We start from the raw sequence: 22,097 nt of genomic DNA on the forward strand, positions 1-22,097 counted from the left end.
TGAATAATGCTTGGGACCCCCTTTTGGGGGTCACCCCCTCACCCCCCTTTGCCACGTGGCAGGGGGTGATTGGAGGAGCAGGAAAAAAAAGAAAAAGAAAAAGAAAAGGTAACTAATGAGAGAGAGAGGGGGTCAAAGGGGGTGGGGGGAAAAGGGGGGATGAATCATTACTCAAAAAAAAATATCTTTAGGTAGATTTCTTTAATTTATATCATTTATAATAAAATTAGGTTGATTTGATAATTATAATATTTTTATTTGTTTGCATTTGGAAAAATGAATGACGAATATATTTTTAAAAGTTGGCATCAATTTTTCTTCGACAAACATGATAAAACGAAAATATTACGATTATTGAATCGATCTAATATTTTATATAAATAATATATAGAGTGTTTTACAAAATAAACTGTTCAAATAAGTAAAACAGAACTTGTTCCACGACTCTTTAAGTTCTCTCAAATTTAAAATTTAAACTTAGAAAAAATTTAACTAGTTAAAAATTTATAAATTAATATAATTGTGTTGGGTTTTATTATTGTAAAATAAAATGTCCATTTTTGGAAGGGAGGCATTTGATCAAAATCCCTTCATAATGAAATTTAAATGCAATAAGGACAAGCACAAATTTTTTCTTAAAGGTCATGTTTGATTCACAAGACTAATAGTGATGTAACGCCCTCAAAATAATAACATTAAACCCATCAGATAAGACATGCATTTACATATAAACTAACCACATTTCTTTATTTCATTAAGTTTCATTACATAGTATTACATGTTAACATCAAAACAGAATGCCCTACGGGCTTACAGCTTTCCAAGTTAACACTTGGTTACAACAAAAGAGTACTAACTCGTTTACACATTAAGCCCTTGGCTTGAAGTTACATGTAATACATCAAAAGTAAAACAACTACGCTATGTCCGCCTCTAGCCTCCCAAGCTATGTCCTTGGAGGTGGCATGCTTCCTGTACCTGAAAATGATATTCCCATATAGGGTGAGCCACAGCCCAGTAGAAATACACTAAACCAACCATGGACAATGACTAAAACATTAGCAATTGATAGTTGGTCAACACTGATACAATCACATAAATTACATATTTATGTCAACGACTTACAAGTCCCAATTACTTTTCATTTTCCCTGTTTCAACAGATAAGCATGCTAGCTCTATCATCATTTCCACAGATATGTATAAAAACTATATCTCACATTCAGATAAGCATAAAAGCTATATCCACATTCTCAACAGATATGTATATCAACAATATCCACAGATAAGCATACAAGCTGTATCCACACTTCTCATAGATAAGCATACAAGCTGTATCCACACTTCACAAAGATAAGCATATGAGCTCTATCTTCACTTCTCTAGACAAGCATATGAGCTCTGTCTACGGAGTTCATCCCCTATCTCCTCCCAATACCTATCCGGTTTAGAGGTACATCCCCTATCTTCCCCTAAACCGCGGAGTACATCCCCTATCTCCTCCTCTACACATAACGTATATAAACACGTTGGTTCTATATACAATCACACAATACACACAATTAATGTATTCTATCAACCGTCAAGTTCAATGACACATTCCATTGATTAGTTTCCGTTTACCTAATCATCATGCATTGTCTACAACAATCTCGACTATCCTCCACCGATAGCCCAAAGCAATTATTTCTAAAATAGAAAATCAATGCACAAGTGGATATTCAATCAACATTTCATTTCCTCATTTCTCACCAATTAATTATCCCAATTAATTAAACAATGTAATTAGGCCATTTTCCATAATTACCATTTCAACCCTTAGGTCCCATTTTCATCAATGATTCAACAATCATTCCATTTTTCTACGCCAAACATGCATCTAGGTTTATTATGAATAAAACCCCAACTTTTGTAAAATTACACAAAAGCCCCAAACTTTCACAAAATTACCAAACCAAGCCCAACATCTCAAAATACCAAAATTTAAAGACAAAACCCATAGAGAGGAGTAGGTTATTCCTACCTCAAATTCGGAGTCCCAAAGGAGAAGACGACAAAACCCAACGTGCTCCAAAACCCGAGATTTTCAGATTAAAATGAAGCCCTCGACGATCAACAACTTTTTTGTAAAGGCCAAAGGTGAGTAAATCACTCCTACTAGATCAAAACCTAGAGAGAAGGTAGAGTCTAGAGTGAGAGGCTCAACAATGGTGATTTTGGAAAAGTAAGAGAGAGAAGAGAAAGTGAAAAAGTGATTTGAAAAGTCATAATTTCGGGACTTTAACCCAGGTCTCCGCTCGAGCGTAAAACACCCCGCTCGAGCGGCCACTCACAGACTTCCGCTCGAGCGGCCAACCTCCCGCTCGAGCGCAGAATGCACTCGCTCAGCACATTTGCAGAACCAGGCCTCCGCTCGAGCTCCCAACCCTACGCTCGAGCTCACAACACTGCACAACAAGATACTGGATGGATGTATTCCCCGCTCGAGCGCCAACACCTCCGCTCGAGCGGACAGGCCAAAAATCTGGGCAACTAGTTTTGGTTTCTAAACTCAACCAACCTGTAACCAACCCGCCCAACACATCCTATAACTCAAATACAAAGTAAGAAAGGATGTAAACAAGATAATAAACAACTACCAACATCCACGGACACATGTCCGGATCACTGTACAACAAGGGTAAACCCGGGATCGCTATAAGTGAGGTATTAATAATTCTATCAAATTAGCATGGTATTCACTATCCAATTGGATTAATAAGATAAATTATCCATTGGATTAATAATCTCACCCCTACCCCATTACTAATAATCCTACAAATTTGTTGGATTAATTATCCATTGAATTGATAAACCTAAACCAAAATGTTAAAACAAACATAGGATAATTGGACCCACGGATTAATAATCTCAATCACATACTCTAATCCATCCAATCAAACATGCCCAAAAAGTCCAACACATACCACTATTAAAAAAAAAATTAAACTTTAAAGTAATATAACTTTTAATTTAGATGTCGGTTTTTAATAAAATTAATATTTTTAAAATTCAATCATCAAAATCTCTTAAATAAGATTCATGTTGACTATGAAATTAAAAAAAAAAAAATTATTACCGTTAAAATTGATGTAAACAGTAACATGTTACTTTGACAATATTGTCTAAGAAAAAAAAAAGATATTTTACATTGTCGTTGCTCAATTATGTGCCTCCTCTTTAAGGGATTTATGAAGCAAAATAAATAGGGCTATCATTTTCACCAAACAATGGTCCAATTTATCATTTTTTACGGAGGGAAACTACATGCAGATAGGAGAATAAGAACAAAATTATCAACACAAGGAGAGGTACAAATGTCATAGCTTTTCATTTGCACCCTATTAGAGACACTTACACTTCCATGTGTTGGTAATTTTTTTTTTTTCTTTCTCCAACTTACATATAATTTTTTTATTATTTTATTTTCATATAGGGTTCCATCATCCACAACTGGATCATTTTATTATCCACCTTGGGGGAGTTGACCTCCAAATGACAGTCTCCCCAAGAACACGGGGCCTTTCCCATATTAAGCCTCTTTTGCATCCTATTTCCCAAACTAGGTCTAGTTTGGACGGATTTCCTAAACTAGGCTAAAGCGCTATTACAAATCGCACTTTCACTGTTTGGAGCCCAAAACTTGATGAATAGTGAAGGTGCTATTGTGAATCGCGATTTTAAGGTAAATTTTTTTTCTGAATAAAACTCTATTCTAAATAGCACTTTATTTGTGGATTCGTTTTGTGAAGAAAACGCTATTTCAAATAGCGATTTTACTGTGCATTTCTTTTGTGATAATAGCGTTTTCACTGTTAATTAATGAAAACGCTAATTGAAAGAACGCTTTTAAAACTCCTATAAAACACGGGTATGACCTTATTTGCAATCACGTTTTTTACACTTAGGTTTTTCGTCTCTTGCGCGATCTCTCTCATTTCTCAAACTCTCTAGCTCTCACTCTCCATCTCCCTCTGCTCTCAGACTCACTCGCTCTGCTTTGGCTCTCATTGTCGCTCTCACTCTCCCTCTGCCCTTTGTTCTCACTCTCTGTATCTGCTCTCTCTCTCTCTCTCTCTCCGTGGTATGACATCTAGCTCTGTCTGTATCATTTGAATTTTATGTATTTATTTATTGTGTTTGTGAAAAATGTGAATGTGTCTGTGAAACTGTGGATGTTAGGGTTTTAAATGTGAATTATTAAATGTGTTAGGGTTTTATCAGTGTGGTTATGAAATTAGGGTTTGGAATTTTTTGAAATAAAAAATCAGGGTTTGAATTTGTGCTTTTGAATTTGTGGAATTTTTTATGCTTTTGAATTTTTGGATGTTGCTTGTGAATTGAATATTTGGGTTTGGATTTTTTATGCTTTATCAGTGTGGTTATGAAATTAGGGTTCTAAAGATAATTGTTGCTCGATATCAGATTGTTCACACATCCTTTTAGGATGACATTTTAGGGTTCAAAAAATTAAGGGTTTTGAATCATAAATCAGGTTTGGAATATTTTGAATTTTTTAAATAAATCTTAAATATGAGAATTGAGAATTGAAAATTGGAATTATGAGATTCATAAATCATAAATTCATATAATTGATAATTGTTAATGTCATATTATGAAATTCATATAATTGAGAATTGAGAATTGAAATTATGAAATGTTTATATTTTGAAATTTGAAATTTGAAATCAGAAATTGGAATTTTGAAATTATGCTTGTGAATCAAAATGTCTATATTTTGAATTGTGAATAAACCAACCTATATTTGTTGAATTGGAAATTGTTTTTTTTTTTTTTTGCTTGTTAAGAGGAATTAAAAGGAAATTAGGGTTTGAAATTAGGGTTTTAAAATTAATTTTTTCTAATTAAGAATAAAATTAAAAAATTTGAAATTCATATAATTGATAATTGTTAATGTCATATTATGAAATTCATGCAATTGAGAATCGTTGAATTGGAATTATGAAATGTCTATATTTTGAAATTTGAAATTAGAAATTGGAATTTTGAAATTATGTTTGTGAATCAAAATGTCTATATTTTGAATTTTGAATTGTGAATAAACCAACCTATATTTGTTGAATTGGAAATTGTTTTTTTTTTTTTTTTGTTGGCTTGTTAAGAGGAATTAAAAGGAAATTAGGGTTTGAAATTAGGGTTTTAAAAGTAATTTTTTTTAATTAAGAATAAAATTCAAAAAATTGAAATTCATATAATTGATAATTTTAATGTCATATAATGAAATTCATGTAATTGAGAATTGTTGAATTGAAATTATGAAATGTCTATATTTTGAAATTTGAAATCAGAAATTGGAATTTTGAAATTATGCTTGTGAATCAAAATGTCTATATTTTGAATTTTGAATTGTGAATAAACCAACCGATATTTGTTGAATTGGAAATTGTTTTATTTTTTGCTTGTTAAGAGGAATTAAAAGGAAATTAGGGTTTTAAAGGAAATTCATATAATTGATAATTTTAATGTCATATTATGAAATTCATGTAATTGAGAATTGTTGAATTGGAATTATGAAATGTCTATATTTTGAAATTTGAAATCAGAAATTGGAATTTTGAAATTATGCTTGTGAATCAAAATGTCTATATTTTGAATTTTGAATTGTGAATAAACCAACCGATATTTGTTGAATTGGAAATTGTTTTGTTTTTTGCTTGTTAAGAGGAATTAAAAGGAAATTAGGGTTTTAAAAATAATTTTTTTAATTAAGAATAAAATTCAAAAAATTAAAATTCATATAATTGATAATTGTTAATGTCATATTATGAAATTCATGTATTTGAGAATTGTTGAATTGGAATTATGAAATGTCTATATTTTGAAATTTGAAATCAGAAATTGAAATTTTGAAATTATGCTTGTGAATCAAAATGTCTATTATGATTTTTTTTTTTCTTGCTTGTTAAGAGGAATTAAAAGGAAATTAGGGTTTGAAATTAAGGTTTTAAAAGTAATTTTTTTTAATTACGAATAAAATTAAAAAAAAATTGAAATTCATATAATTCATAATTGTTAATGTCATATTATGAAATTCATATAATTGAGAATTGAAATTCATATTATGAAATTCATGAATTGAGAATTAAGGTGGACTGACAATTTCAATTCGAGGTCCACATGGTTACATATATATGATCATTTTTGTTTAAGAAAATAAGACTGTAAATTGTATGATTGAATTCAAAATCTGAAAATTGAAATGAATTTGAAAAAATCAAAAGTTCAGATATAGCGATCCCGGGTTTACCCTTGTTGTACAGTGATCCGGACATGCGTCCGTGGATGTTGGTAGTTGTTTATTATCTTGTTTGCATCCTCTTTACTTTGTATATTGAGTTATGGGATGTGTTGGGCAGGTTTGTTTCAGGTTGGTTGTGTTTGGGAGCCTAGTGTTGCTGCCCAGATTTTTGGACCTTCGCTCGAGCGAGGAGTTGGTCGCTCGAGCGAGAGTTGAGTTTGTGTCTGGTGGGTCGAGCCAGAGTGGCTTCGCTCGAGCGAGTGATGGCGTCTAGTTCTGGACCTGAGAGTTGTATTTCTTGGCTCGAGCGAGCTTTTCTTGGCTCGAGCGGTCTGGTTTGTTCTTCGCTCGAGCGAGAGGTCTGTCGCTCGAGCATGCTTCTGGTTGCAGACCTGAGGGTTTGAGTTGTTGGCTCGAGCGAGCATTCCTTAGCTCGAGCGCACTTTTGAGTTTTTGGCTCGAGCGAGAGCTTCTTGGCTCGAGCGAGAGTTTTCTGTGTCTGGTCGCTCGAGCGACAAAGGCTTCGCTCGAGCGAGCGTGTTTTATATCAGCGGATAGTAGCGTTTTTGAACATCACTTTTTCACCTTCTTTTTTTTATCAAACCCTAGATCCGAGACCCTCTCTCTCTACACTTACACTCTCTCTAAGAATTGATCTCCCTAGAGTGTGAATCTAGCCTAGGGCCTTTGTTAAAAAGATAGAGGGCGTTGAGAGCTTTGTTTTAATCTGAAAAAGTTGGGATTTGGAACACGTTGATCTTCGAGTCTTCATCTCCGTTTTGGCTCAAACTTCGAGGTAGGGATATCCTACTCCTCTCTATGGATTTTGTCTTTAAATTTTAGTATTTTGAGATGTTGGGGTTGGTTTGGTAATTTGGTAAAAGTTTGGGGCTTTTGTGCAATTTTACAAAAGTTGGGGTTTTATTCATAATAAACCTAGATGCATGATTGGGGTAGAGAAATGGAATAAATGTTGAATCATTGATGAAAATGGGACCTAAGGGTTGAAATGGTAATTGTGGATAACAACCTAATTACATTGTTTAATTAATTGGGATAATTAATTGTGAGAAATGAGGAAATGAAATGTTGATTGAATATCCATTGTGCATTTATTTTCTGTTTAGAAATAACTGCTTTGGGCTATCGGTGGAGGATAGTCGTGATTGTTGTAGACAATGCATGATGATTAGGCAAACGGAAACTAATCAATGGAATGTGTCATGGAACTTGACGGTTGATAGAATACATTAACTGTATGTATTGAGTGATTGTATATAGAACCATTGTGTTTGTATACGTTATGTGTAGAGGAGGAGATGGGGGATGTACTCCGCGGTTTAGGGGAAGATAGGGGATGCACCTCTAAACCGGATAGTGTTGGGAGAAGATAGGGGATGAACTCCGTAGATACAGCTCATATGCTTGTCTAGTAAAGTGAAGATAGAGCTCATATGCTTATCTGTGGATATTGTTGTTATACATATCTGTTGTAGAATGTGGATATACCTTATTTGCTTATCTGAGAATGTGGATATTGTTGTTATACATATCTGTTTAGAATGTGGGTGGTGCTTATATGCCTATCCGTTGAAAAAGGGAAAATGAAAGGTAACTTGGACTCGTAAGTCGTATGACATAAATATGTGATTTATGTGAATGTATCAGTGTTGGCCATCTATCAATTGCTAATATTTTAGTCATTGTTCATGGTTGGTTTAGTGTATTTCTACTGGGCTGTGGCTCACCCTATATGGGAATATCATTTTCAGGTACAGGTAGCATGCCACCTCCAAGGACATAGCTTGGGAGGCTAGAGGCGGGCACACTATTGTCGTTATCTTTTTGAAGTATTACGTGTAATTTCAAGCCAAGGGCTTTATGTGTAAACGAGTTAGAACTCTTTGTTGTAACCAAGTGTTAACTTGGAAAGCTGTAAGCCTGTAAGGCATTTGCTTTTGTTGTTAACATGTAATACTTTTGTATGAAACTTTGATGTATAATGGAAGAGTGTGGAGCTTTTACATATTAATGCATGTCTCATTGTTGGGTTTAATGTTTTTATTTTGAGGGCGTTACAACTTGGTATCAGAGCGTACCGGGTTCGAATACTTTGGGTACGTGGGAAGTGATTAGTATCACAATGGGTTTGTCTCGCTTGATAGAGACTTAGATGTAGTATCATATGCTATGTGATTGATTGATAACATGCTTATGTGAATATGTGGGTATGGGATTTAATTTCTAGGATGTTGATGGGATCCTTGGGTTTCTGGGAGTCTTGTTGGAAAAGCACTTGATCAATGCTGTTTCTAACCGGAACTCTAGTAACGCCTCAGGACTATCATTATCCGGAAATGAAATTCGTAAGTGCTTATGTGTTTATGTGCTTACGTGGAGTGAATTACAGTTGTCCATGCATTAGGACGTGAGTGTTTAGTTTCGGCACATTTGTGAATGTGCTAATGTTCTGTGTTACCTTTATTAGGATGTCAGGACGAGGAAGAGGTGCTAGGCGTGGTAAACCTGCGAGGCAGGAAGCACCGTTACCGGGTGAGATTCCGGCAGTGCAGGAGGGGGTTGGCCAGGCCAATGTAGCTGAGCTGGTGGGTCAGCAGGCCATGGGTGCCTTAGCTAGAGAGATAGCAGGAGCTTTGGGTATTCTTAGAGCTAGGAATCAGGCATCTGAGGCAGGGCCTTCTTTCTTGAAGAGGGAGTTTTTCCGGTCTAATCCGGATGAGTTTATCGGGGATCTGAAGGAGCCACTGAAGGCTGATGAGTGGCTAGAGCAAATGAGTAAGACGTTCGAGATGCTTGGCATCGAGGACGAAGCACTGAAAGTGACCTTGGCATCCTTCCAACTGAAGGGAGATGCGGGTCAATGGTGGAAGTACGAGAAGGCTCGTGTTGGTGGTACTTGGGAGGCATTTGTGAATGCTTTTCAGGAGAGGTTTTTGTCTGCAGTAGCTAGGGAGAAGCTGAGGGATCAGTTTAGCCGGCTTAATCAGCAGGGCTTGTCAGTGGCCGAGTTTGAGGCTACCTTTACTAGTCTGTCCAGGTTTGCACCTGAACTGGTGGCGTCTGAGGAACGCCGTTGCTATGAGTTTGAGTGGAAGTTGAGGCGGGGCCTCAAGTTGAGAGTTGGTGGGTCTTATATTCGGGAGTACAGACACCTAGTGGACGCTGCAGCTCATATGGAGCTCATGATGCAGGAGGAGGATGAGGGGCAGAGAGGCTCCAAGAGGAGCCAAGATGGTCAGAGTGATGGCAGGAGGCAGAGGGGTTTTAACCCTCAGCAGTCGCAGGGTGGTGTTACTAGATCGACCTTCCCAGTGCCGAGTGCAGGCTCCGGGAGAGGTGGTCAGGGGGATTTCATCTGTTACAAATGTGGCCAGTTGGGTCACAAGGTTTCTGTTTGCCCGCTGATGGGTGGAGGTCAGAGAGCTGCTTCTTCTTCAGTTAGACCGCAGAGTCAGAGTTTGGGCAGGGGGCTGCCCTTGTCTTGTTATCAGTGTGGACAGCCTGGGCACTTGAAGAGGTTTTGCCCACAGTTGAGTGCCACTTCGGGAGCGTCTGGTTCCAGGCAGACGCAGGGTTTTCAGCCAGCTCAGTCTATGCAGGCCTCAAGGGCCAATCCGGGAGCTTCGTCATCCCAGTCTGTGCAGCAGTCTTTTGCTCCGAGAGGTGAGCAGGTAGACCAGGGGCCTACGGGGCGCGTGTATGCTGTTACCGCGCAGGATTTAGTACCGGCTCCATCGGTAGTGAGAGGTACTTTTCTGTTTTGCAACTCGGTTGCTAATGTGTTGATAGACACGGGTGCATCTCATTCTTTTGTATCTGCTGCATTTGCATCTGTTTTGGAATTGGAGTTAGCACAGTTAGCATCTCCTATTTGTGTGGTATCGCCTTTGGGTGGTGAGTTGATTCTGAAACAGGGTGTTAGAGGATGTGATATAGAGGTCGCCGACTATAGGCTTCCTTTTCCGTTTGTTGTCATGCCCATGAAGGGTTTTGATGTTATTTTGGGTATGGACTGGCTATCGTCATACCGGGCTGTTATCGATTGCTACCGCCAGAGGGTCACGTTATGTACCTTGAGCGGGGAGTGGTTCCATTTCTTGGGAGACCGGGTTGGTAGTGTTTTGCCACCGGGGTATGATTCGCGAGGGCAAAGTGAGCTTAGTAGTCTACTTGCCAACTTTGAGAGTGGTGAGAGTGGTGAGACCCAGCTTGTGTTGCCGAGGGTGGTTTGTGAGTATTCGGATGTCTTTCCCGAAGATCTTGTTAGTTTGCCACCTCACCGAGAGATAGAGTTCTCTATTGATTTAGTGCCTGGTACGGCGCCGATTTCTATGGCACCTTACCGTTTTGCTCCAGCAGAGTTGGTTGAGTTGAAAGTTCAGCTCCAGGAATTGCTAGATAAGGGTTTTGTTCGCCCTAGTGTTTCACCGTGGGGAGCACCGACCCTCTTTGTTAAAAAGAAAGATGGTGCCTTGAGATTGTGTATTGACTACCGAAAGTTGAATCGGGCTACGGTTAAGAATAAGTACCCTATGCCCCGTATAGATGACCTGTTTGACCAGTTGAAGGGTTCCCGTTGTTTCTCTAAGATAGACTTGAGATCGGGTTACCACCAGTTAAGGGTCAGGGAAGAGGATATTCCGAAGACGGCATTCCGTACGCGGTATGGCCATTACGAGTTTCTAGTGATGCCATTTGGGCTTACTAATGCACCGGCAGTCTTTATGGACTTGATGAACCGGATTTTCCGGGAGTTCTTAGACCGATTTGTGGTCGTCTTCGTGGACGACATCCTTATCTATTCGCCTTCTGAGGAGGAGCACGAGGAACACTTGAGAGTGGTGCTTGAGTTGCTTAGAGCCCATAGGCTGTATGCCAAGTTTGGGAAGTGTGAGTTCTGGCTGAGGGAAGTCAAATTCTTAGGCCACGTGGTATCCGGGGAAGGGGTGTCTGTTGATACATCCAAGGTTGAGGCAGTGCAAGATTGGGCACAGCCTAAGAGTGTGTTTGAGATCCGCAGTTTTCTGGGATTGGCTGGGTATTACCGTCGGTTTGTGAAAGATTTCTCCAGGCTAGCGTTACCGTTGACTAGACTGACTCGGAAGGGAGTCAAGTTTGTGTGGAGTGAGACTTGTGAAAAGTCGTTCCAAGAGCTGAAAGTTAGATTGACCACCGCTCCGGTGTTGATTATTCCGGAGAGAGGGTTGGGTTATGCGGTTTATTGTGATGCCTCACGAGAGGGTTTGGGTTGTGTGTTGATGCAAGAAGGGAAAGTGGTAGCTTATGGCTCACGTCAGTTGAAAATACACGAGAAGAATTACCCCACACACGACCTAGAGTTAGCGGTTGTGATCTTTTCCTTGAAAATCTGGAGGCACTACCTTTATGGTGAGAGGTTCGAGGTGTTCTCGGACCACAAGAGTTTGAAGTATCTACTTACCCAGAGAGACTTGAATTTGAGGCAGAGAAGATGGATGGAGTTCATCGAGGATTATGATTTTGAGTTGCACTATCATCCGGGAAAGGCCAATGTTGTGGCCGATGCCCTTAGTAGGAAGACCATTGGTGATGTAGCTAGTATAGCCATCCGGGAATGGGAGATGTTGGGAGCACTTGGCGAGTTTGATTTGCTACTGGGCGAATCTGTTGAGGCTGCGGCCTTGTTTTCTGTTGTTGCGCAGCCTACACTTGTGATTAGAGTGTTAGAGGCACAGAGAGGTGACCTTGAGGTAGAATCCCTCCGAGAGAAGATCTCCAATGGGAAAGTTGAGAAGGGTTTGACGGTGTATCCCGACCTGAGTGTGAGATACCGAGACCGTTTGTTTGTACCGGAGTCTTGCCGAGAGGGGGTACTCCGAGAGTTTCATCATTCGCGCCTTGCGGTGCATCCGGGAGGTACTAAGATGTATCAGGATTTGGGTCGCCAGTTTTGGTGGCGGGGTATGAAGAGAGATGTGGCGGTTTTCGTATCGAAGTGCCTTACTTGCCAGCAAGTGAAGGCCGAACATCAGAGGCCAGCGGGTTTGTTGCAACCCTTGCCTATTGCCGAGTGGAAGTGGGAGCATGTCACTATGGACTTCGTTGTAGGTCTTCCGAGGACTCAACGGGGTAGTGATGCTATTTGGGTGGTTGTAGACTGGTTGACTAAGTCGGCGCACTTCATTCCTATGCGCGTGAGAGATTCGGTGGATCATCTTGCCGACTTGTATATTCGGGACGTAGTGAGATTGCACGGGGTCCCAGTGACGATCGTCTCAGATAGAGATCCTCGTTTTACTGCTAGGTTGTGGCAGAGTTTGCAGAGTGCCTTGGGCACTAAGTTGACCTTTAGTACGGCTTATCATCCTCAGACTGACGGGCAGTCCGAGCGTACTATTCAGATCCTCGAGGATATGCTTCGGGGTTGTGTCCTAGACTTCAGTGGGACATGGGAGAGGCACTTGCCATTGGTAGAGTTTGCCTATAACAACAGTTTTCAGTCTAGCATCGGTATGGCACCGTTTGAGGCCTTGTATGGCCGACCGCGTAGGTCTCCAGTTTGTTGGGCCGAGGTGGGTGATGCACCTTTGTTGGGTCCAGAGTTGGTTAGGGAGACGACGGAGAAAGTTAAGCTTATCCGTAGGAGGCTTGTCACAGCCCAGAGTCGACAAAAGAGTTATGCCGACCGTAGGAGGAGGCCTTTAGCGTTTGAGGTAGGTGATCATGTCTTTCTGAAGATATCACCTAGACGAGGCCTGATGAGGTTTGGGAAGAGTGGAAACCTATCCCCTCGGTTTATTGGTCCTTTTGAGATCCTTGAGAGGATTGGCGAGATTGCTTACCGATTAGCCTTATCGCCGCAGTTGTCCGGAGTGCATGACGTATTTCATGTGAGTATGCTTCGGAAGTATGAACCAGATCCATCACATGTGCTGGATTGGACCGATTTAGAGGTAGATGAGGATGCCTCGTATGAGGAGAGACCGATTCGGGTCTTGGATAGGCGGGATCAGGTCCTGCGTGGCAAGACCATTCTTTTGGTGAAAGTCATGTGGAAACATCACGGAGTGGAGGAAGCCACTTGGGAGCGTGAGTTGGAAGTCCGAGAGAAATATCCGGACTTGTTTGTTGATATGTAATCTTGTAGTTAAATTTTGTTGAACTTAAGAGCTTTTATATATGTCTTAAGTTGTGAAACATTGAAAATGTTTTGGTTTATTGGAAGTATATTTTGGAACTTGCCTCATATGGAAGTTGAATGTAACATTATATATGTTGATTATATTGTTGAAATTGGAAAGATAATGCATAATGTTGATGCATGTTGAAAGTACATATGTTGTTTACATAATGTGAAATGCCTCTTGTTAAAGAGATGGGATGACCGGTAATGGGTCGAATTGTTGAATGTTAAAATGTAACATTGTTTAAAATGGAGGAAAACTTGTTTTGAAAACTTGTGCTTAATTTCGCGGACGAAATTCTTTAAGGGGGGGAGGTTATAGAGATCTCGGGTTTACCCTTGTTGTACAGTGATCTGGACATGTGTCCGTGGATGTTGGTAGTTGTTTATTATCTTGTTTGCATCCTCTTTACTTTGTATATTGAGTTATGGGATGTGTTGGGCAGGTTTGTTTCAGGTTGGTTGTGTTTGGGAGCCTAGTGTTGCTGCCCAGATTTTTGGACCTTCGCTCGAGCGAGGAGTTGGTCACTCGAGCGAGAGTTGAGTTTGTGTCTGGTGGGTCGAGCCAGAGTGGCTTTGCTCGAGCGAGTGATGGCGTCTGGTTCTGGACCTGAGAGTTGTATTTCTTGGCTCGAGCGGTCTGGTTTGTTCTTCGCTCGAGCGAGAGGTCTGTCGCTCGAGCGTGCTTCTGGTTGCAGACCTGAGGGTTTGAGTTGTTGGCTCGAGCGAGCATTCCTTAGCTCGAGCGCACTTTTGAGTTTTTGGCTCGAGCGAGAGCTTCTTGGCTCGAGCGAGAGTTTTCTGTGTCTGGTCGCTCGAGCGACAAAGGCTTCGCTCGAGCGAGCGTGTTTTATATCAGCGGACAGTAGCGTTTTTGAACATCACTTTTTCACCTTCTTTTTTTTATCAAACCCTAGATCCGAGACCCTCTCTCTCTACACTTACACTCTCTCTAAGAATTGATCTCCCTAGAGTGTGAATCTAGCCTAGGGCCTTTGTTAAAAAGATAGAGGGCGTTGAGAGCTTTGTTTTAATCTGAAAAAGTTGGGATTTGGAACACGTTGATCTTCGAGTCTTCATCTCCGTTTTGGCTCAAACTTCGAGGTAGGGATATCCTACTCCTCTCTATGGATTTTGTCTTTAAATTTTAGTATTTTGAGATGTTGGGGTTGGTTTGGTAATTTGGTAAAAGTTTGGGACTTTTGTGCAATTTTACAAAAGTTGGGGTTTTATTCATAATAAACCTAGATGCATGATTGGGGTAGAGAAATGGAATAAATGTTGAATCATTGATGAAAATGGGACTTAAGGGTTGAAATGGTAATTGTGGATAACAACCTAATTACATTGTTTAATTAATTGGGATAATTAATTGTGAGAAATGAGGAAATGAAATGTTGATTGAATATCCATTGTGCATTTATTTTCTGTTTAGAAATAACTGCTTTGGGCTATCGGTGGAGGATAGTCGTGATTGTTGTAGACAATGCATGATGATTAGGCAAACGGAAACTAATCAATGGAATGTGTCATGGAACTTGACGGTTGATAGAATACATTAACTGTATGTATTGAGTGATTGTATATAGAACCATTGTGTTTGTATACGTTATGTGTAGAGGAGGAGATGGGGGATGTACTCCGCGGTTTAGGGGAAGATAGGGGATGCACCTCTAAACCGGATAGTGTTGGGAGAAGATAGGGGATGAACTCCGTAGATACAGCTCATATGCTTGTCTAGTAAAGTGAAGATAGAGCTCATATGCTTATCTGTGGATATTGTTGTTATACATATCTGTTGTAGAATGTGGATATACCTTATTTGCTTATCTGAGAATGTGGATATTGTTGTTATACATATCTGTTTAGAATGTGGGTGGTGCTTATATGCCTATCCGTTGAAAAAGGGAAAATGAAAGGTAACTTGGACTCGTAAGTCGTATGACATAAATATGTGATTTATGTGAATGTATCAGTGTTGGCCATCTATCAATTGCTAATATTTTAGTCATTGTTCATGGTTGGTTTAGTGTATTTCTACTGGGCTGTGGCTCACCCTATATGGGAATATCATTTTCAGGTACAGGTAGCATGCCACCTCCAAGGACATAGCTTGGGAGGCTAGAGGCGGGCACACTATTGTCGTTATCTTTTTGAAGTATTACATGTAATTTCAAGCCAAGGGCTTTATGTGTAAACGAGTTAGAACTCTTTGTTGTAACCAAGTGTTAACTTGGAAAGCTGTAAGCCTGTAAGGCATTTTGCTTTTGTTGTTAACATGTAATACTTTTGTATGAAACTTTGATGTATAATGGAAGAGTGTGGAGCTTTTACATATTAATGCATGTCTCATTGTTGGGTTTAATGTTTTTATTTTGAGGGCGTTACATCAGAGATTTGAAAAAAAAAATCAAAAAATGAATTTTGTGCATAATTGCCCATATAATTGATATTGGGGTATTTTTGGAAAACACAAAATATGAGATATAAACACCCAGAGAAGACTTCTCTTTATAATAGTACTACATATATATACACCTTTATTCAGTATTTCATTTGGTAATATGAATGTGGGGTTGTATACTTGAGAAATGGTATTTGAATCTGTCGCCTATTATACTATATGAGAAATGGTATTTGTCACCTGATTTATTTCACTATACTATTTGACCCTCTAGGTGTATTTATTCAATTCAAGACATTGTGCATATTTAATAAAGGGCAAATTTCACTTCAATGTGCATGTGCAAACTACCCATATAATTTGGAAATAACTATAATGTTCCTGTGGAAGGGGTTTATGTTCTTATTTTCAAATATCAGAGATAAATCACACATAGAGTAAAGCAAAGGGTGTTAAAGTCAATTTCATCTTTCAAAAAAATGACAAATATAATATGAATTTCAATTAAGAATACTAAGTGTATGGAAAGATTAACGTTTTTTCATAAGTTAAATTTTATGAAACTAATTTCTACTAAATGAAATTATTAAAAAAAAATATTTAATTTTGAATGTATTTTATTAAAAAAAAAAATATTTGTATTGACTTCAAAATAATAAATGAAAAGATCATGTTCTCTCAAATAAAAGATCATGTTCTTTCAAATATTTAATTTTGACTCTATTTTATTAAAAAAAAATATTTTTATTGACTTCAAAATAATAAATGAAAATATCATGTTCTCTCAAAATATTTAATTTTGACTCTATTTTATTTAAATATAAAAATTTTGGTTTACTTTCGTTTGGTTTATTTCACTATATTTGGGGTCAGGCACTCAGAATATGATTAAAAAATTTAATGAGCTGAATTTGTAATACATATAATAGCATTATAGTAGAAATTAAAATTTCTTCACAAAACTTAAGAAAATTTGAAATTTTTTTTGAAATGGGTATTGAACGAAGTGACTTATTGTCACTTCTGTTTTGTGACTGTCCACCACCATTGAAAAGGAAAATCTGAACATTATGTTTTAATAATTTTTATTTTTATTTATATAATTAGAAGTCATTATTAGACTAGTTATAATATATGGTCCCGTTTACATGCGTACAATTAAATCATTGCCTAAATTAACAGTTGTGTAGAGTCATTATTGTTATTTATTTATTTATTTATTTTCAATGAATGCCTTTTAAAAATTGATCATATTGAGGGAGGGATCATATGAAGTTATTGCTGCTATGTGATTCAAAATTTATTTTTCGCCACTAATTCAAAAGAATGAAGACAAGAAGTATAGTTGTTATGATGTTTTTTTTTAAATTAAGACAAGAGAGCAATGACAACAAAGAACATTCACGCAGAAAAGATAAGAGTCTTCAAATAGGAAGTAAATAAAAACTCCACGTAGAGATGAAATCTTAGCTGTTGTTTTATACGAATAAAAATAAGTGAGAAAAATGAGAAAATAAACAGTAATAATCAAATTGAGACACAAATATACAGCTGACAAAATATAAATTGAAGTAATGTTTCACCTCTACAGTTCCTTCAGCCCTGGAAAATATAAATTGACAAAAAATGAGAGGGTTGATTTTTATAGGAAAATGTCACTTATGATATAAATACGACTTCTAGAAAATTTATTGTTGTTCTTTTAATGTTTATTTTAGAAGTAGAATTCGATATATGTACATTGTTGATATTTTAATGTTTATTGTTTCATTGAAGTAAGTATATGGCAACTATTCCAATTATCTTCTACTGGGGGGGAAACATAATTCGGGATCCCGATGAAAGTGTGTCATATGATGCTGAGCCGAAAGGGATTATGGGGTGCAACTTGGCACCACACTTAGCAATTTGGAGGAGATGTTTATGTCCAAGGTGGCAAGTTACGGGGAAATAGTTCGATTGATCTTCAAATGTAGATATCCTTATCGCTAGTGGCAAGCAACCAGCAAATACAAAATATTACCGATAAATGACGATGAGGCGTTGAACACTGTATTAAGTATCGGTGGAAGTTTCCAACCACCAAATTGTAACGCCCTCAAAAAAAAAACAACATTAAACCCATATGATAAGACATGCATTTACATATAAACTAACCACATTCCTTTATTCTTTAGAGTTCCATTACATAAGTATTACATGTCAACATCATAACAAAATGCCCTACGGGCTTACAGCTTTCCAAGTTAACACTTGGTTACAACAAAAGAGTACTAACTCATTTACACATTAAGCCCTTGGCTTGAAGTTACATGTAATACATCAAAAGTTAGGCGACAAAAGTATGTCCGCCTCTAGCCTCCAGCTATGTCCTTGGAGGTGGCATGCTTCCTGCACCTGAAAATGATATTCCCATATAGGGTGAGCCACAGCCCAGTAGAAATCTACTAAACCAACCATGAACAATGACTAAAAGATTAGCAATTGATAGATGGCCAACACTGATACAATCACATAAATCATATATTTATGTCAAACGACTTACAAGTCCCAATTACTTTTTATTTCCCCTTTTTCAACAGATAGGCATATAAGCACTACCCACATGCTCAACAGATATGTATAACAACATTATCCACATTCTCAGATAAGCAAATAAGCTATATCCACATTCTGCAACAGATATGTATAACAACAATATCCACAGATAAGCATAAAAGCTATATCCACACATCACAAAGATAAGCATATAAGCTCTATCTTCACTTCTTTAGACAAGCATATGAGCTGTATCTACGGAGTTCATCCCCTATCTTCTCCCAACACTATCCGGTTTAGAGGTACATCCCCTATCTTCCCCTAAACCGCGGAGTACATCCCCTATCTCCTCCTCTACACATAACGTATATAAACACATTGGTTCTATATACAATCACCCAATACATACAGTTAATGTATTCTATCAATCGTCAAGTTCCATGACACATTTCATTGATTAGTTTCAGTTTGCCTAATCATCATGCATTGTCTACAACAATCACGACTATCCTCCACCGATAGCCCAAAGCAGTTATTTCTAAACAAAAAATAAATACACAATGGATATTCAATCAACATTTCATTTCCTCATTTCTCACAATTAATTATCCCAATTAATTAAACAATGTAATTAGGTTGTCATCCATAATTACCATTTCAACCCTTAGGTCCCATTTTCATCAATGCTTCAACATTTATTCCATTTCTCTATGCCAAACATGCATCTAGGTTTATTATGAATAAAACCCCAACTTTTGTAAAATTGCATAAAAGCCCCAAACTTTCATAAAATTACCAAGCCAAGCCCAACATCTCAAAATACCAAAATTTAAAGACAAAATCCATAGTGAGGAGTAGGGTATCCCTACCTTGAAGTTTTAGCCAAAAAGGAGATGAAGACTCGAAGATCAACTTGCTCCAAATCCAAACTTTTTCAGATTAAATCGAAGCTCTCAACACCTTCTATCTTTTTAACAAAGGCCCTAGGCTAGATTCACACTCTAGGGAGATCAAATCTTAGAGAGAGTGCAAGTGTAGAGAGAGAGAGAGGCTCGGATTAAGGGTTTTGGATCAAAAAGAAAGTGAAAAAGTGATGTTTAAAACGCTACTGTCCGCTGATATAAAACACGCTTGCTCGAGCGAAGGCTTGGTCGCTCGAGCGACCAGACACAGAAAACTCTCGCTCGAGCCAAGAAGTTCTCGATCGAGCGAAGAAAAACCCAGACCGCTCGAGCGAAGGAAGCTCGCTCGAGCCAAGAAAGGAAACTCTCAGGTCCAGAACCAGGTGCAACCGCTAGCTCGAGCGAGCCACTCTGGCTCGACCCACCAAACACGAACCCCACTCTCGCTCGAGCGACCAACTCCTCGCTCGAGCGAAGGTCCAAAATTCTGGGCAGCAACACTAGGCTCCCGAACACAACCAACCTGTAACAAACCTGCCTAACACATCCTATAACTCAAATATGAAGAAAAAAGAATGTAAACACGATAATAACCAACTACCAACATCCACGGACACATGTCCGGATCACTGTACAACAAGGGTAAACCCGGGATCGCTATAACCTCCCCCCCTTAAAGAATTTTGCCCCCGAAATTAAGCACAAGTTTTCAAAAACAGGTTTTCCTCCATTTTAGACAATGTTACACTTGAACATTCAACAATTCGACCCATTACCGGTCATCCCATCCCTTTAACAAGAGACATATCACAATATGTAAACAACATATGTATTTTCAACAAGCATCAACATTATGCACTATCTTTCCAATTTCAACAATATATTCAGCATATACAATGTTACATTCAACTCCCATATGAGGCAAGTTTCCAAACATAATTCCACCAAACCAAACATTTTCAATGTTTCACAACTTAAGACATATATAAAAGCTCTTAAGTTCAACAAAATGTAAAATGTAAATACAAGATTACATATCAACAAACAAGTCCGGATATTTCTCACGGACTCCCAACTCACGTTCCCAAGTGGCTTCCTCCACTCCGTGATGTTTCCACAAGACTTTCACCAAAGGAATGGTCTTGCCACGCAGGACCTGATCCCGCCTATCCAAGACCCGAACCGGTCTCTCCTCATACGAGGCATCCTCATCTACCTCTAAATCGGTCCAATCCAACACATGTGATGGATCTGGCTCATACTTCCGAAGCATACTCACATGAAACACGTCATGCACTCCGGACAACTGCGGCGGTAAGGCTAACCGATAAGCAACCTCACCAATCCTCTCAAGGATCTCAAAAGGACCAATAAACCGAGGGGATAACTTCCCACTCTTCCCAAACCTCATCAGACCTCGCCTAGGTGATATCTTCAGAAAGACATGATCACCTACCTCAAACGCCAAAGGCCTCCTCCTACGGTCGACATAACTCTTTTGTCGACTCTGGGCTGTAACAAGCCTCCTACGGATAAGCTCAACTTTCTCCGTCGTCTCCCTAACCAACTCCGGACCCAACAAAGGTGTATCACCCACCTCGGCCCAACAAACTGGAGACCTACACGGTCGGCCATACAAGGCCTCAAACGGTGCCATACCGATGCTAGACTGAAAACTGTTGTTGTAGGCAAACTGTACCAATGGCAAGTGCCTCTCCCACGTCCCACTGAAGTCCAGGACACAACCCCGAAGCATATCCTCGAGGATCTGAATAGTACGCTCGGACTGCCCGTCAGTCTGAGGATGATAGGCCGTACTAAAGGTCAACTTAGTGCCCAAGGCACTCTGCAAACTCTGCCACAACCTAGCAGTAAAACGAGGATCTCTATCTGAGACGATCGTCACTGGGACCCCGTGCAATCTCACTACGTCCCGAACATACAAATCGGCAAGATGATCTACCAAATCTCTCACGCGCATAGGAATAAAGTGCGCTGACTTAGTCAACCGGTCTACAACCACCCAAATAGCATCACTACCCCGCTGAGTCCTCGGAAGACCTACAACGAAGTCTATAGTGACATGCTCCCACTTCCACTCGGCAATAGGCAAGGGTTGCAACAAACCCGCTGGCCTCTGATGCTCGGCCTTCACTTGCTGGCAAGTAAGGCACTTCGATACGAAAACAGCCACATCTCTCTTCATACCCCGCCACCAAAACTGGCGACCCAAATCCTGATACATCTTAGTACCTCCCGGATGCACCGCAAGGCGCGAATGATGAAACTCTCGGAGTACTTCCTCTCGGCAAGCCTCCGGTACAAACAAACGGTTTCGGTATCTCACACTTAGGTCGGGATACACCGTCAAACCCTTCTCAACTTTCCCACTGGAGATCTTCTCTCGGAGGGATTCTACCTCAAGGTCACCTCTCTGTGCCTGTAACACTCTAATCACAAGTGTAGGCTGCGCAACAACAGAAAACAAGGCCGCAGCCTCAACAGATTCGCCTAGTAGCAAATCAAACTCGCCAAGTGCTCCCAACATCTCCCATTCCCGGATGGCTATACAAGCTACATCACAAATGGATTTCCTACTAAGGGCATCGGCCACAACATTGGCCTTTCCCGGATGATAATGCAACTCAAAATCATAATCCTCGATGAACTCCATCCATCTCCTCTGCCTTAGATTCAAGTCTCTCTGTGTAAACAGATACTTCAAACTCTTATGATCCGAGAATACCTCGAACCTCTCACCATAAAGGTAGTG

Source organism: Camellia sinensis, chromosome 7, assembly GCF_055761805.1.
Source record: "Camellia sinensis isolate YWXY chromosome 7, ASM5576180v1, whole genome shotgun sequence".
Classification (NCBI taxonomy): Eukaryota; Viridiplantae; Streptophyta; class Magnoliopsida; order Ericales; family Theaceae; genus Camellia; species Camellia sinensis.